The following is a 17,280-nucleotide window of genomic DNA, read 5'->3' on the forward strand; positions in this document are numbered from 1 at the left end:
AGAAGGAAGAGGATTCTGCCTTAATGGAATCAACTTGGGAAAGCACCCTGATAAAAAATTGTACTCCTTCCATTTTGAAGCTGTCAAGAGAGAGTCGCACTTTACCTATGCCAGTACCTATTTCTTTGCCCTACTGTAGCAGCTTGATAGTCGACTCCTTGATACTAGAAATTCCTTCTTTGATGGCAGTGAGCCTGTTCTTGATTTCTTTGGTCTCCTTATCTGCATAAACTATGGATTTAGGCACTATTTTACTTACCCCCATGTCTCAGGTCGGTTCTTGATAGACTCCTTTTTACAATATTTTTTCTCAATCAGGACATAACCCATGCTTGCAAAGGTTTATGAATCATATATAGCAAATACTTCTACCACTAGATAAGATGAACAGACAATTCTATAGTAGATAAGAATTTTAGTGATAAGCAAACCGTAGGGTAGGCTTGCTAAGGCATGGGAGTCAGCTGCACTTTCCACCTTGAGCTCACGAATCTAGACACTCCAATTAATCTTGTACTTTATGATCATGCAATAGAGGAAAAATACATCTTTATAAGTCATATTATTGAGGGACCCTTTTTGGGAAATCAGAAGTTTTGCAATGATATACGCCAAAATCCTATTGCAGAAACTGAGCGATAGATGACCAAAAGTAGAGTTGTTTGTATCAGGGTCTGAGACAGCCTTGTTCAATAAAAACTTACTTCAAAATTCTCAGGCCAGCTTCTATTCATAAAGGGTACAACACCAGAGAATTTTGTGTCAAACACTTTCTCAAATAAAAAGTCGTTTCGAATAATACGTGTATGAAGAACCGGGGTTTCCAGTTCCCCACTATCAGAGGAAAGATGGAGACTGGCGAAAATTATACGGTTTGGATCTTCAAACACCTTCAACCCACATAGGCGAAGCATCATCAACAGGTCTTCATCTTTGAGAAAATGACCGATATTACAATGAGACTCCTTTATGATAGAAAGGTTAAAAATTTATCCAGAAATGATGGGGCAATTCTTAAAAGAGAGAAACTTCGCTTTAGGTAAGAGACCAGAATTTATGCATGTCCTCCAGAGGAGATGATCTCTTTTGTTAGAAGAAGACAAGAGACTAGAAGTGGTACATTTCTTGGACATAGTTGACTTGATAGAGTGAGAGGATGCCTCTTCAGAGGACTCTAAGAGAAGAACGGGGTAAAGATTAGAGGGATTTTGATTAGTGGAAGCTTTTGTAAGATTAACCATTGATCGGGTTTTATTCATAATAGAGAAGAAGAGGATGGATGAGTTTTTATAAAGAGGAAGGAGGAGGGGAAGAGAAAGATTAAAGAGGAAGAGCAGAGGGTTAAGGTTGAAGATAAAGCGGTAGAGAAGTATTGAGAAGAGAGACAGGCAGATAAGGATAAAGGAAGAGAAAGAGATGGCATGAGAGAGGGAACATTTGAAAGGAAAGGGCGGATGGGTCAGAAGATGTTGATGATTTTTGTTCCAAAAATATTGAAAATCTTTTTGGAAAGTATTCAACTTTGAGATTTTCTCCTTAAAATTTTAAAATTTTGGTAAAAAGAGAAAATAGAACTAAGTAAAAAATAAGACCAAAGAATGTAGAATCCTTTTCTTAGTAAAATTAAGGTTGGACTAAGTAAAAATGATTTGTGTCCAAAAATATGATGCATAAATTATTGACATAGATTTTTGAGAATCCAAGAAAAATATCATGTATAGAAAATACTTGATTCTAACATACTTACAAGAACAATTTAAACAGAAGATCGGCACAAAATTTTCACATGTTTTGGGCACAATTTCAAAAGAAAAATTAAAACCAAGTAGTTGATATAGGATTCAGAGAACAATTTTCAAGAGTTATGAATACTGCTCCGATTGTTAGTGAGTCAACTAAAGTTAGTTCCTTGTTGATTCACGCTCATGAGATGAGGCCTTCATCAGAGTGGCCGAACGTTCTTCAAGAAAGATGTTAGAATTTACATGAAAGTATATAGAAAAAATAACAATTCTTTTAAAAGAAATGGAGAAAAAAGTTCATGGATAATTTGTGTTAGATTTTTATCTTATCATAAAAAAAAAGGCTTAAGGCAGAATTCTCCTGCAGGGAAAATATCTTTATTTAATTTTACCATTTCAGCTGCTAGAGTAGACTCTGATGGGGTGCAGTCAACTTTGATTATATTTTTTCCACAGCTGTCACTGAATCTAACATATTTTTTAGTAAAAACTTTTTCTCTCCAGCTATACTTCTAGAACATCCGCCATCAATTCCTTCTGGTTATGGATCTTGTGGACATATTCCTACAATAATCAGGAGATTAATATTCTTAGGTACCCAAGAAGTCTTGGGTCCTTGCATGTTAGATATACTTCTTTTGGTCTTTCAAACCCATACATTTTTAGGCTTATGCCTACAACTAATGGATTTGTGCCCTCTCTGTCCACAGATAAAACAAATGGGCCCTCTATAGGAGAAATAGTTCTTAGCTCATTTAAACGATCCTGATGAGGAACGCGAATAGTTCTTAAAAAAATTTAATCTTATAAAACTATGGCTTGGGGATGCCTTAAAATTGTTTAATTTTATTTTTGTATCATTAAGCTCTTCATGAAGCAGGTCAATTTCAATTTGACATGCCTCAGTTTCTATTTGCTAATTTTGTCGCTCCTCTTCAAGTTTTCATTTAAATTGAGTTTTACAACTTTTATTTTCTTGAGAGAGTTTGTTACATTCATTTATAACTTTTTGGAGCTCATCAGTATTCATATCTAAGTTAGATTAAAGAGTGCTACAATTATAACAATCGTGTGGTCTTACCTCACTAGAATCAACTGTTGTCATGAAGCACATATTTGCGGCTTCTACTTTTTCTTTGACTTCATCTTCATCACTCCAGGCTCCAAAATTTTTATTCTTTCTAGATGATCGTCATCTCAATTCTAGACAGTTTTTTTAAGTGTCCAGATCTTCCACAATATTAATACAGATAATCATTTCTAGTGTAGTCATTGCTTTTTCCTCCTTGGGATCTTTATTATCTCTGCTTCATGATCTGCCTTACTCCATGGTTGATAAGGGTCATTTCTTTGCCATTACCATCTTCCAGAATGTCCTCCTCTTCGATTGGAGCTGCGTTAAAGGCTACTAGTTTCCTCTTTTCCTCCTTGTGAAACCTATTGATATAATTTTTCTCATATGCAAAAAGGTTACCCGCAGTTCATCAAATGTCATATTGTGAATTTCTCCATCTTCCAAATTGGTAGCCTTGGTTTCCCAAGTCTTTGGGAGACTCCGAACAAGTTTTTGGACTTCCAGACTGTGAGGATAGATCATCCCCATTGACTTCAATTAGCACACGATTTTGCTGAATCTGGTAAACATTGTTTCAATATCCTCATTTCGTCTATTTTGAATTACTTATATTCATTCACAAGAGCAGCAATTTTTGACTTCTTGACTTTGGTGGTTCCTTCATAGGTTACCTCCAGTTTGTTCGACATTTCTTTTACTCTCTCACATGTTAAGATCTTGTCTTATTCTTCTCCGCTAACTGCACACATAAGTAAACTTATCGCACATGCATTAGTTTGGATTGCCTCATGTTGTTCTCTAGTAATATCAAAATTTTTGAGATCTTCCCTATCAGTGCTAATAGATTTTTTATCCTTGTCCTTTCATTTTTCATTGAGCCTTGGAATTGGCTTAGGACTGTTTTTAATGACAACCCATGCTTGGTAGTCATTTGATTTGAGAAAGATGGTGAATCTATTTTCCAATATGGGTAATGTTGTCCATTGAAGAATGGTGGTCTTATGGAATAGTGACCATCCTAGAGAAGAGCACCAGGAATTTGACACTGGGTCATCTGATCTTTGCTCACTTATGGTTAGGCAAGAGGGGGTGAATTGAAATTTTCTTTTATGAGTCGACTACTGACTCCTTACAGTCGACTCGCCTGCAGATCAAAACACTTCACAACCGAATTAAACTTAAAAAGTTAAGTATATGAATAATAAAGCATAAAGTAAACAACACAAAGATTTATCCTGGTTCGGTACACCACTCCAGTGCCTATGTCCAGTCCCCTCGGGTTTTAAATTTCCTTTAGATCATTGAAGGTTCGGTTCGAGTACAATGATAGGAAAAAAGTTCTGAAAACTTATTTTTCTCTTCACATCTTGTGACATAGCTTCAATTGATGTTACAAAGATGACTTGACCCTACTCTTTATATAACAATTGTAAACTAATGTTACAGAGCTTTGTAAGTCTAAGAATGAGAAACTTTGAATTTTCTCCTTGAAGTTGCATGAAAAATGTTTGTCTTCAGTCTTCTTCTTTTATAGTTTTCGGCTGCTACCCTTCATAAGGAAACCCAAGATATTTATCCTCAATCAAGGAGTTTAATTGATTCCTTGATTGAGAAATGTAGCCGTTTGATATGTCCATATCAGATATGTCAATTCACGGCTTTAGATGATGTCCATATTAGATATGTCTGTGATCTTTCATTCCTTTTGGTTTTTGTTGCCTATGTGACAGTTCTGTCCGTCTTTCTTTCATTTAGATCCTGATTGATTTTCTGATTGATCCTATCTTCCATAAATAAGGGAATATGATCTTTATTTCCAAAGCTGTTATGTAAGTACCGTGATATTCTTGTGATTAGATGTCCTTTCTTTCTTAGAAAGCGTCGTGATCTTCTTAAGATTACCGGTCCTTTCTTTCTTAGAGAATGTCATGATCTTCTTATGATTGGATGTTCTTTCCGTCTTTGATAGATCCTTAGTTCTATTGCCATCATCAATCTTTCAGTATCTTGCATCCTTTATCCTTCAAAAGATTTATTCATTAGTTTGTCATCATTTAAAACTTAGTTTGTCAGTTTTAGAATGTTGTCTAAGAAGGTTGACAATAACTTCTAGTCATCATTTAACAACTATGCACCACATATCCGCTAAACACCATTTATTTGATAACCATCATTCATCATCTAACATCATTTATTAAATAATCATCATTTACCAACTAATCCTTAATTATCAACTAGGCATTATTATATCCTTAAGAAACTTTCACCAGTAATTATCAGTTATCACTAATTATCAATTTTTACTAATCATCAATTGTCACTAATAATCAATTATCACTTATCATCACTTATACCATCTTCTAATCATTTACCACTTTCGGGCCACATCCGACCTCGCTAATGTTAATTTCATACCCAACTAAATATAAGTGTATATATATATACACAATAGCCGTACATAGGGAATAGCCAGACTCGAACCAGTAGATGTACATATAGTCACATCAATATGATTATCCTCCAGCGTTGTCGGGTATCAATACATCATTATAATTCTCTATCCTTGCTGGGTATCAATATATTATCATAATTATCCTCCTTCCTTACTGGATATTAATATTTCACCATAATCACCCTTTGGCCATGCCAGTTATCAATATATCATCATAATCATTCTCCGGTCTTGTCGGGTATTAATATATAGTCATCATCGTCCTCTGGACTTGCCGGGTATCAATATATCATCACAATCATCCTCTGGCCTTGTCGGGTATCAATATATCATCATAATCATCCTCCGTCCTTGCTGGGTATTAATATATTATCATAATCATCCGCTGAATGAGTTGGGTATCAATATATAATCATAATCATCCTACATTTGTGCTGTGTATAAATATATGATTATATATAATCATAATATTCAAACTCAAACCGGTAGCCACATTATCATAGTCGGTGTCAAAAGTAATAGCATAAGTGATCATATAATCAAGCATTATAATTTAACGTATAATTAATAGCATAACTTCCCATATAACCAATAAGCATGATTTATAACATAGTTTATGGCACAATTAATAATATTGTCAATAGGGATGTTTTCTAGCATGATTACTATCATAATCAAAGTCATAAGCAATATCATGAGCAATGGTTTACCATATAATCATAATATTCAAACTCAAACCGGTAGCCACATTATCATAGTCGGTGTCAAAAGTAATAGCATAAGTGATCATATAATCAAGCATTATAATTTAACGTATAATTAATAGCATAACTTCCCATATAACCAATAAGCATGATTTATAACATAGTTTATGGCACAATTAATAATATTGTCAATAGGGATGTTTTCTAGCATGATTACTATCATAATCAAAGTCATAAGCAATATCATGAGCAATGGTTTACCAATAGTATATTCAATGGCTTATCATTAACATAAAAGATAGTTTATCACTTGATTCAACGATAGCTATCAAGCATGATTTCTAGCACATTCCTAGAGAAATCCATAGCATATCTAATAACTTGGCATAACATGATCCGTAGCTCATCACAGGGTACCCAATAATCAAACCAATTAGTTCAAGAACATTACTTCTAAGTGTAATCATCACCATAACCATAAAATGCCAAGGTTCCTCAATATTGACACAAAAAGGGCATTCTCTAGGCATATAATAAGCATATAAGGGTTTTAAGAGAACTAATCATTAATCTTGACTTAAGGTGGGTCAAAGAGCCCACTTCTAAATCTCCAAAATATACCCTAAGTCAAATTCTACCCCCAACTAGGCTAAGATATATAAATCCACTCTTAGATGTATAGTAAGCCACTATTAGCCCTAAGGTAGAGATTCTTCTCAAGAACTTTAACTAAGTCATAGAAACTAAGGCCACCTTACCCTAAGCATGAGTAACTTGCGAATTTTACTTAATGTTAAGAGATCTAAGGTATTCTCATGCTAAATATGAGTAATAAAGTTCAATCCACCTAAGGCATAAGGAAACAAGTCAAGTGTTTCAACTCTACGATTTAAAAATAACCTAACGGTCCAACTAACCCAAGTCTTGCATTTGATAAATCCAACACCTAAAATCCGTCCCAAATTTAATAGAATATCATAAGAATACTATGAGATAACTCAATCTAACAAGGGATAAACCTAGCCTACCTCGATGTCAATAAAAGCTCAACGAACAGCTAAACCACTAATTTTACCAGTCGAGAAGCCTCCTCAAGATGCTAAGCTATCAAAAACACATTCTACTCATCAATATGCAAATAATGAGACCCAAATTGCACCATCATGCTTTGGGTCAAAAAATCACACAACAAACCCATATGGATCCCACTTATAGAAATTGCATTTTTGAAACCAACGCAATATTCTTAAAAACTCAAGGAATCATTACCCTCAAAATGGGTGCAAATCAAGCTAAATTAAGGCTAAAATCAAGCCCTAAAGGTTTTGGGGTTTTGAGCATTAAATCAAGTAATTTCACCAAGAAAAGAGTGAATTCTTACCTCAAATTGGAAGATAATTGTGAAAATAAATGTTACTCAAGCTTCCTAATCACCAACAAGCTTCAATTTTAAGCTATCACGTTTTTAGGGCTTATGCTCTCAAGAAGGGGGTGAGAAATGGCTAAAATTACGACATTGGGGTCTATTTATACATATAGCAGGTACTCGGGTCCTGCTATTACGGACCCAGACCTGCGATCACATCATTATGAGGCTACACAAAAGAGTTGTGATCGCATCATTCCCTTTGCAATCGTGCTACTTCTTCTGGAAGGGTACCAAGATCGCGGTCCTTGGCTTGCAACTGCAACTGCACCAGATGACAGCTAAAACTTGGAAATTCTTCCAATTTTTCATCAAGCCCTATGGATTCATCCAAAATCTTGTATACACAAATGAACTATGTAACCATACCAAATTCGACGTTCTGGACGTGATAGCACCCTCGAATTTTTCATATGAGGCCATTTCCACCAAATGTAGGTCCCATACCGATATTTTATTTTCTTAACTTTTCGACCACTAGGTCAAATTGAGCTCAGGTGCCTCAAGACCCAAACTAAAGGTCCACCTCTCCTAAGATTAACATTTCAGAGCTATTGGCACAATTAGAATTCGCATACAAAATCGTTTTACTAAAGTTTTTACCCAATAGCCATTTTGAACCAACGAAGACTTTAAAATAGAGAATTGGCTCAAAAAAAAATAAACTACTCGATAATTGAATTGTTAGCTCCAGTAAGTTATAAATGACTTAAGGCAACTATAGAGAAACACTTACGACAAAAATAAGCAAAAATATGGAAAATAACCTAAAAGCTTAATACAATATCCACTATAAAAGGAACTTTTGTCCCCAAAAGTTAAGGATTAGGATATACCTGAATCTAGAACAGGTGTGGATACTGGGTCCATATCTCACTCTCGATCTCTCAAGTGGGCTCCTCCACTAGGTGGTGCCTCTACTTAACCTTTAACTACAGGAATCTCCCTAGTGCGCAACCTCCTGACATCACTAGCCAAAATGAGCATCGGTTCCTCTTCAAAGGTCAAATGTTGGTCCAACTAGACTAAGTCCCATAAAAAATATGAGATGGATCAAGAATATATCAGCACAACATAAAACATGGAAAACTGGATGAACAACAGCATAATCTAAAGGTAAAGCTAACTCATAAGCCACCTCACCAACTACATGAAGAATCTCAAAAGGTCCAATATATCTAGGATTGAGCTTGCCCTTCCTCCCGAACCTCATCACATCCTTTATGGGAAACACACGAAGGAATACATAATCACCAACTACAAATCTCAAGACACAAAGCCTATGATTTGTATAGGCCTTTTACATTCTGTAATCCACTCTCAACATGTCTTAAATCATCCAGACTTTATCAAATGACTCCTAAAGCAGATTAGTACCACGGGGTCTAACCTCAAATGTCTCAAACTAACCAATCAGAGAATGACATCTCCTACCTTACAAATCCTCAAAAGGGGCCATGTCAATACTCGAATGATAGTTGGTATTATATGTGAACTCAACCAAGGATAATTTTTGCTCCCATTGGCCTCCAAAATCCATAACACAAGCTCGAAGCATATCTCAAGCACATGAATGTTCCGCTTGGATTGACTATCTGTCTACGGATGAAAAGTTGTACTAAGATCCACCTAAGTGCCCAACTCCCCCTAAAATGCTCTTAAAAATCTCAAAGTGAACACTGAACCATAGTCTAAAATAATAAAAATGGGCACACCATGCCAATGGACTATCTCCCAAACATAGATATGGTCTAACCTCTTAGCACTGAATGATATCTAAATAGGAAAGAAATATGTTGACTTGGTCAAATGATCTATAATATCCCAAATACTATTTGAACCATGAGAAGTGAAAGGCAACCCACTAACAAAATCCATGGTAATCCATTCCTATTTCCACTTAAGAATGGGTAACCTCTGAATCAATCCACCAGGTCTCTGATGCTCAGCTATTACCTGCTAACAACATAGACAATAAGCTACAAAGTCTGCCATATCTCTCTTCATACCACTCCACTAATAATGTTGTCTCAAATATCTATACATGTTGGCTATGCCAGGATGAATGGAATATCTAGAGTTGTGAGCCTCATGCAAAATCAAATCCTTGATCCTCAAAACACAAATATAGCCATCAAATCTCAAAACTTCCTTAGAATCTATGGTGGACTCTTAGACTCACCACTCAACACTTGATCATAAAGGAAGTGAAGCTTATTATCCTCACACTAACGATCTCGAATCTACTCAAATAGTGAGGACCTTGCCTCTACACTAGCCAAAATCCTCCTAGGGTTTGATATATCAAGGCAAACCATCAAGTTGGCTAAGGACTGAATGTCCCATGCCAAAGGCCTCTGAGAAACTGATATACAAGCCAAATTACCCATACACTTCCTTCTGACTAGAGGCATCTGCCACTATATTTGCTTTACCAAGATGATACAAGATAAAAATATCATAATCCTTAAGAAAATCCATCCATCTATAATGTCTAGCATTAAGCTCCCTATAAGTCATAAGATGTTGAAAGCTTTGATGTTCAATGAAAATCTTATAATGTACACCATAAAGATAATGCCTCTAAATCCTAAGCGCGAAAACTAATGCTGCCAACTCAAAATCATAAGTGGAGCAGTTGTGCTTATGCACCTTAAGCTATCTATAAACATAAGTAATAACATGACCTTTTTTGCATCACAATGCCACTACATATAAGGATTGGGATAGGCCCATGCTAGGCTTATGCCCCTGAGCTGCCACCCACATATAAAGGTATCGAGATCGGCCCATTCTAGGCTTATGCCCCTGAGCTGCCACTCGTTTTATAGATTTGTGTTACTTAGTTTATTTAGCCTTTGAGATTGTTACCTTGGTGGTCATGAGATTATGGTACCTTGAACCAATAATCTGCTAATATGAGATATATAAATAGACACTTAATGCAACAACAATGAGGTAGGGAGATATTGGCATGCAAATGAAGAGTTTAGGATTTGAAAATAACACATGGGTCTTATTTGAAGAAACGGAGAACTCTTGAATTTTTCTAGTGAAGATAGATGCATCGGTTTAATAATCAGAATGTATGGAGGTGTTCTAACATGTTAGAGAATGGGGATAAGGTCATTGGCTATAAATGTCCAATTTCATGCCAAAAGTACAAAATAGAGTATACCTTACATACCTAGCTACTCAAACCAACACCAAAAGCATCACAAAATACGGTGAATCCCTCACCCTCAATAGAAAGAGCTAAAACAGGAGCTGAAGTAAGAAAATCATTGAAATTTCCAAAGCTTGACTCACACTCCTCAGACTATTTGAAAGGATCCTCCTTCTAAGTCAATCTGGTCATAGGGGCTGAAATATTAGAAAATCCCTTAATGAATTGCCTATAATAACCAGCCAAACTGATGAAGCTACGAACCTCAGTTGAAGATGTAAATCTAGCCCAATCATGAATTTTCTCAATATTTGTTGAGTGTACCATAATACCATCCGTAGACACAATATGTACAAGGAATGTCACCAACTCACGATAAAACTCACACTTAGAAAAATTGGTAAAAAGCATATGATCTCTCAAAGTCTGAAGCGTGATCCATAAATGTTGCACATGCTCCTCTCAACTCCTAAAATACACAAGGATATCATTGATGAACACAATCACAAAGGAGTCTAAATAAGGCCTAAATACTTGGTTCATCAAATCCATGAATGCGGTTGGGGCTTTAGTCAACCAAAATAACATCACTAAGAACTCATAATGACCATAATGGGTCTTAAAGGCTGTCTTTGTGATATCCTCAACTCAAATCCTCAACTGATGGAAATCAAATCTCAAATCAATCTTAAAAAACATCGCAGCACCCTAAAACTGGTAAAAAAATCATCAATGCAAGGCATAGGATAATAGTACTTCACTGTCACCTTATTAAGATGCCTATAATCAATATATATTCATGGAACTATCTTTCTTCTTCACAAATAATAAGTAGCTCCCCAGGGGGCACACTCAATCTTATAAAACCCTTACTAAGAAGATCCTGAAGCTGAGAATTCTACTCCTTAATCTCAACAGGAACCATATGATAAGGTGCCATAGAAATAGGTGTGGTGCCAGGCTCAAGATTAATAGCAAACTTAATCTCACAGTCAGTGAGAATCCCCGACAGGTCGGTAGGGAACACATAAGGAAACTTACAAACTATAGAAACTAAGTCAAGAGACATACTCTCCACTCTAGTATCACAAATATAAATGAGTTAAGACTCATAAACCCTTGAAATAAGCTTCCTAGCACAAAGATAAAAAAAATCTCCATCGACTTGTGACTAACCACTCTCTGATACATGATTGGGGGTACACTAGGCATAGCTAAGGTAATGGTTTTGGCAAAATAATCCATGACTACATGATAGTGGGACAACCAGTCTATGCTCAGAATCACATCAAAATCCACCATATCTAGAATAATAAGATCTACATAAGTATCAACATCACTAACAACACAACACATAATCTTAAAACTTAATGCACTGGTAAACAATTCTATGGGAATAGATATACATAATGGCATATATAATAAAGCACAAGACAACTCCAATTATGGTACATAATAAGCAAAAATATAAGAATAAGTGAACACTAGATCAAATAAAGCAAGTGTTGACTAGTGGTAAACCAAAATTGTACCTATTAAAACATCATCCAAAGTCTCAACCTCAGGTTTAGTAGGTAATGCATAAAACTAACCAAACCCACCACCTAGTTGGATAACGAACTAGCCTCCAGTCTTGTCTTCCTAAAAATCTCCTCGAGTACCGAGAAACCACCACTTTAACCATAAGAACTACCTCTAGCTGAGGGATGAACTGCTCTAATAGGGGAATACCCTGAGTTGAAACAACAATCACCCAATGACTAGGTCAATCTCATAAAAACTGACCAGAAGCTCCACAACTATAAATGGCACTTGAGCTAAACCAGAACCAACAGATCCAACTGACCAAAATAACCATCATATTTAGAATAACCAACATATTAACCTCTCGAAGACTAATCATTTCCCTTACAAGGGTAATTACTAGCATTAGACTAATCTCTGGCAGTAATTTAAAGCATTAATAAGTCAACTAGGCTAACTCTAAGACTGATAAGATGGACAAAGAGGATACCTACTCTAAGAACTACTATCTCTAGGTTGGTAACTATGATGGCTCCCACTAAATCTGCCCTGAAACCTAGGCCTCTTATCATGACCCTCACGGTGTATCTCCTCAATCACCCAAGCATGATCTGACAGCTCTATAAAATACCTACCGATAGTAACTAAACTCTGAATAGACATATGAATAGGAAGTCTCAACCCTCTAATAAAGAAGCAAACTCTCTCGTACTCAGTATCTAGAATAGAAGTCTCATGCCTAGCTAACTCATGAAAATGAGCCTCATACTCCTGAACTATCAAAGAGCCCTACTCCAATCTAAGGAACTAATCCCTAAATCAATCTCTAAGGCTGAGAGGCATATACTTCTCCAAGAAAATCTTGAAGAACTAAGTCTAAGTCAAGGGAGAAGATCTAGCTAGTCTAAAATTCATATAACCTCTCTACCAATGTCGAGAAGCCAAATCTAACTAAAATATGGTGTAATCCATACCATGAGTCTTAACAAGTCCTGAATTAAGGATCCTATCCTCACAATCAATCAAAACTCATATGTATCCTCACATAGAGCACCAAAAAACCTAGGTAGAGCCACTCTAAAAAATCTATCCAATATTTTTTGCTCTTCAAAAGACATAGAAGGCTGAGTAACTATTAGTTAAGCAAATACCAGTATAGGAGGAACCTCAACTCTGAGAGTCATAGCAACAGGTTGTGCCCCTGCCTTAGTATTATTCTGATTTATAGATTGTGCACTATCAGATGGTTCACCACTAACCAAACCAAAAAGTTAAACAAATGCATCCCTGAGCACTAAAGAAGAAATAAACCTTAGTGGAGCCTAGAATGGTCCCTATCCCACCACTGGTTGGGGTGAAAGAATCCTTATCTCAAAAACGAGAATAAGACCTGGGGAAGGTAGTCTATCCTTGTCCCTAGCTAGAAACACATCTCTTGGTTGTCCATGATATCTAGGTCATCCACGAATAGGAGTAGGATCCCTAGGCTCATTCTTAGAACCCTTATCATGTATAGCAGTAGCATGTGTCTTGACTATTTATAATAGATTAAAGTCAAGGGAATACTTCTACAAACTAACTCAGACTCTTAGCACTAAGTAAGTGAAAGAAGTGATGAACCCCTATGAATGCCCTATAGCCAGCCAAAATTGGAAACAAATGTCATCGTTCTGATCCACAGGACTTTACTAGACACTTGCTCTTATACCAATTATACATATGAAACTTATCTATTATACTAGTTTGTCACGATCCAATTTATGAGTCATGATGAAACCTACTAAATCCTGCCAGTAGGTAAGCCAAACCATAACTTGAAGCTAATGCAATGGGTTAATTTAGTAGAAAATCCCCAGTATATGCAAAAAATAAACAACACACTTATAAATAAGCAAAAGGTTAGATAGATAAAACAGTCAATATAAGATACCATCCCACGACCTGGTAGAGCCAGTACAAGAGCATCCAATACTAATACAACACAAATATCTAGAATAGTTAATAACATCTATCTTAATAATAAAAGATTGAATATAAAACATAGAAGAAAATAGGTGACTTGAACTCCAAGAGATCACCCTATCTCTAAAAATATCAATACATCATGATCAATGATCAAAGGCGATAGCTAGTACTTTGATCTACACCAAAAAGGTACAAAAGTGTAGTATGAGTACCAAAACAATGGGTACTCAATAGCTATCATCAATCGACTGAGCTAAATCATGATATAAGTATGATAAAATATAAGAGAACATAGCTAAGTTAAGGTACAAAAATGAACCTAAATCTTCTCTGATACTGATGTACAAAGTAAGTAATTCAACCTAAATAATAATAAAATGTAACAACTCAACACATGCTAATATTTTTGTACAATATAAGTAAATAAATTGGAATAATAACCATAACACATCACAAGGCATCACACGAGCAATCAAAAATAATAAAATTGGCTCATATACTCTAACTGGTGTGGAAAGTAATAACTCATCACAGACTCCCATATGCTTGGAGCGTACACTCAAAGATACAATAAAGTAACCATTCATCACTTACAAATAAAAACCTTGTTATTTAACCATTATTCCATAATTTATCATCAATCGGTCATGTATAAACATTTGATAAGGTACCCACATTCCATAATATTATGACTATTTAACAACCACATCTTCATTACTCACCAGTCACCATTCATTGGTTAGCTATCTCTAATTAACTAATTCATTTAATAACTAGTCATCATATAACTTATAGTAATTATTTAACAATTATTCACCACATATCCCCTAAATACCATTTATTTGATAACCATTATTCATCCTCTAGCATCATTTATTAACTAATCATAATTTATCAACTAACCCTCAATTATAAACTACGCATTATTATATCACTTAAGCAACATTCTACACTAATCATCAATTATCACTAATCATCAATTATACCATCTTCTAATTATTTACCACTTTCAGTCCATATCTGACCTTGCTAATATTAATTTTATTCATAACTACATATAAGTATATATATATATAATAGTCCTACTAGGGCATAGTCGAACTCAAACTGATAAATGTACACATATTAATATAATTATTCTCCAGCCTTTTTAGGTATCAATACATCATCATAATATCCTTTGTCCTTGTTGGGTTTCAATATATCATCATAATTATCCTTTGGCCTTGTTAGGTATCAATATATCATCATAATCATCCTCCGTCCCTGTCGTGTATCAATATATCATCATAATCATTCTTCAGCCTAGCAAGGTATCAATATATCATCATAATCACCTTTAAGCCTTGATGGGTATTAATATATCATCATATATAATCATAATATCCTGACTCGAACTGGAAGCCATATCATCATAATCCATGGCAAAAGTAATAACATAAGTGATAATATAATCAAGCATCCTAATTTCAAGAATAATTAATACCAGAACTTTCCATTTGATTAATAAGCATCATTTCAAATAAAATTCGTGGCACAATTGCTAATATCATCAATAGAGATTTTTTCTAGCATAATTTCTTAGGATAATCATAGTCATAAGTAATATCACGAGCAATGGCTTACTAATAGTATATTTAATGGCTTAGAATTAGCATAAAAGGTACTTTATAAGTTGAATTATCATTATTTATCAAGCATTCTTTATAGCACATTCATAGAGAAATCCATAACTTGCCATAACATGATCCATAGCTTATCATAGGGTAGCCAGCAATCTAATAAATTAGTTCAAGATCATCACTTCTAATGTCATCATCACCATAACCATCAAGTGCCAAGGTTCCTCAATATTGCCTTAAAAAGGGCATTTTCTAAGCATTTAATAAGCGTATAAGGGTTTTAAAAGAACGAATCACCAATCATTACTTAAGGTAGGTCAATGAACCCACTTCTAATTCCCCTAAATATACTATAAGTAAAATTCTACCCCAGACTAGGCTAAGGATCTAAATCCGCTCTTAGATGTATAGCAAGCCACAATTAGCCCTAAGGTAGAGATTATTCTTAAGCACTTTAACTAAGTTAAATGGAAACTAAAGTAACCTTTAATAGTGTAAGCAACTAAGGCCATCTTACCATAAGCATAAGTAACTAGAGAATTTTACTTAATCTTGAGTAATCTAAGGCATTCTCATGCTAAACATGAGTAACAAAGTACAATCCACCTAATGCATAAAAAAATAAGCCAGATATTTCAACTCTATAATTTAAAAATGACCTAACAGTCGAACTAACCCAAGTCTTTCATTTCATCAATCCAAATCATAAAACCCATCTCAGATCTAACACAATATCATAGGAATACTATGAGATAATTCAATCTACCAAGGGATAAACCTAGCCTACCTCAACGCCGAAGAAAGCTCAATGAGATGCTAAAATACCTTTTTTTACCTTACGAGAAGCCTCCTTAAGATGCCAAGTTATCAAAAATGCATTATATTCATCAATATGAGTATAACAACACCCATATTGCATCATTGTGCTTTGGGTCCAAAAATCAGACAAAAACCCCATGTGGGTTCCATATATGGAGATCACATTTTCGAAACCAACTCAACATTTTTACAAGATCAAGGAATCATTACACTCAAAAATGGGTGTGAACCAAGCTAAGTGGGGCTAAATCAAGCCCTAGAGGGTTTGACCTTTTGAATAATAAATCAAGAAATTTCACTAAGAAAAGGGTGAATTCTTACAAAAAAATCATAAGATAATCGCAAATATTAATGTTACTCAAGCTTCAATTTTAAGCTATCGCACCTTTTAAGGATTATGCTCTCAAGAAAGGGGGTGATAAATGGCTAAAATTACGATATTGAGGTCTATTTATACCCATTCCAGGTACATGCACTATTGCAGGCCCAGAGTTGTGATTGCACTATTCAAGGGTTGTATAAGTAAGTTGGAATTGCATCATGCCATTTGCAACCGCACTAATTCCTCTACCAAAGATACTATGATCACGGCCCTTGTCTTGCGATTGTAGCTGCACCAGATAACAGAATTTCCAAGTTTCCATCAAGCCCTCAAGATTTATTTTGAATCTCATACACACAAATGAACTATGTAACCATACCAAATTTAATGTTTCAAACGTGATGGTACACTTTTTAGTTTCCAACTGAGGTTATTTTAACCAAATATTGGTCCCACACCTATA

The sequence above is a fragment of the Capsicum annuum genome, chromosome 3, assembly GCF_002878395.1.
Source record: "Capsicum annuum cultivar UCD-10X-F1 chromosome 3, UCD10Xv1.1, whole genome shotgun sequence".
In the NCBI taxonomy this organism is placed as follows: Eukaryota; Viridiplantae; Streptophyta; class Magnoliopsida; order Solanales; family Solanaceae; genus Capsicum; species Capsicum annuum.